Source organism: Mus caroli, chromosome 15 (assembly GCF_900094665.2).
Source record: "Mus caroli chromosome 15, CAROLI_EIJ_v1.1, whole genome shotgun sequence".
NCBI lineage: Eukaryota > Metazoa > Chordata > Mammalia > Rodentia > Muridae > Mus > Mus caroli.
Genome location: NC_034584.1, coordinates 53,962,765 through 53,964,857, shown reverse-complemented (window position 1 = coordinate 53,964,857; position 2,093 = coordinate 53,962,765).

The following is a 2,093-nucleotide window of genomic DNA, read 5'->3' as shown; positions in this document are numbered from 1 at the left end:
GAAGGAAGGAAGGAAGGAAGGAAGGAAAGAAAGAAAGAAAGAAAGAAAGAAAGAAAGAAAGAAAGAAAGAAAGAAAGAAAGAAAGAAAGAAAGAAGTCAATGTTAGTCAGACTCCATGAGTTCACATCCCAGAGTTCCTGACTTCCTACTGACTGTGAAACTGGTCTCACAGCCATACTCACCTAAAAACTCAAATAATAGTGCATCCTCCCCAAGACAGCCACAAATATTTACATCAGTCAAATAACATGACATGTTTAATTCCTAGACAGCATAGTGGCTAATATCTAGAAGTTGTTCATTGTTACTTTTTTAATTTTATAGTTTGCATAAACTTTGAACATAACATTTGACCAGAACCAGAAACTTCACTTGATTCTGGCTTTGTAACACATTGAGAAGCTTTGATAATGGCTGTGACTCCAGTTTGTATTCACCAATGACTTCTAAGTAAATAAATGCACGAAGCGATGAGTAGCAAGAGGTTTCTGATAACTCAAGAACCAGACACAGTTCTTGAACTACAGTAAAGGTTTCATAGATTCTAATTGAATGACAAGGTGTGACTTTATTAATAACATTAATAAAAGATCACACATTCCTTCGATGTCTTCCAAGGGACTCACTTAGCATATTTTCTTTCCTTCTTAAATCTTTAAAGAGAATATCTCTGATGCAGAAGAGAGAGAATGATAATATGAACTAGGTACCCCTCAGCAAGCAAACTTTTCAAAGATAGAAGGATGTTTTTCTCACAACTCTCAATGTTGCATCCATCCAGTGCCATATGTTGTTCTTCAGAAAGTATTTATGAAGCACGTCAGTGCTTCAGGTTCTTCCTTAAGTGCCAAGGGTACAAAAACTAAGCAAGGTCTAGCATCCCAGGGGAAAGAACAGCTCAACTCCATTGAGTTCCCTAACTTTCAGGAAAACAAAAGAAGATAGGGGAGCTGACAAACTCATGACTCAGATCATGCACAAGAACCATGGAAACACTAAAGACAAATTGCTGCAGAATCCACAGGAGAGGCAAATGTAGAAACTGAACTGAACAAATAGCATGCAGACAGAATGGCTGTTCCAACTCTGCCATGCCTGTGCTTGCTATTCCCGCACAAATGTCATCATGAAATACATCAGCAAAAACCAAGTCTATAATAGACTCTAATGAAAGTCTCAGAAGGATTGAAGTCCTCCTTTACGGCTTGACACTTGTCCCAAGGAAGCCTGCCATGTATCAGCCCTGATGGAACACAACAGCCACTGGTTAAACATGCCATCTCCTCAATTTGTCTTTCAGAAGTGTACCTGATTCATCTTGTGTGAAGTAAGAGACGTGGTCAGGTTGCTAAGCATTGAAATCGTTCAAAAAGGATCCAGCCACCACAAGCTAGATATTGCCATATTTAATATTTGATTCAAGGGAGTGTGGGACTGGTTATCAATAATTCAGTCATCATTTAATATCAGAGATGTGGAAGGTGCCTGATGGTTGTATTAGTTTACACATTTGAGTGACTAAGATGGAGCATGTTACTGCTGCTGTCACATTTCTTAAGTGACACGATGACAGTGTGGCTTATGAGGGCTGAGATGATATACCTATTCTGCCATCCAGATTCATAAAGCAATCGGGAGCAGCCAGACCTTCCCCACTGGGATGAGCTGTGAGGAAAAAAATATAGACTAAGTGTCTTTTTTTGGTTTGAAGTCTCCCAAAAGAATCAGTCCTGAGGTAGAGATCCAAAGGCAAGTAGATTGGGAGATGAGGATGGGGAAGGGGGCGAAAGAGGCATGGGGGAGACATCTGGCAATTAAGAAATGCAGTTGTCATGCCAGCTCCTACCTTGAGTGTCTAGAATTTAATCCAGCAGAATCACACTGAGAGTCGGTGTAAACCTGGCCTCTGAGTTAGCACACCCAAGGGATGAGGAAGCTGTGTTTATACAACACTTCCAGAGTCCCGAGCTGAAAGCTGCCCCAGAAGAGCCTTAATTCCCTAGCATTTTCAATGCACTATGAGCACAGAAAATACCTCTCTAGAGTAGAAAATCCTCAAGCACAGAAATGGAGAGTTCTGTGCAGTTGGAAGC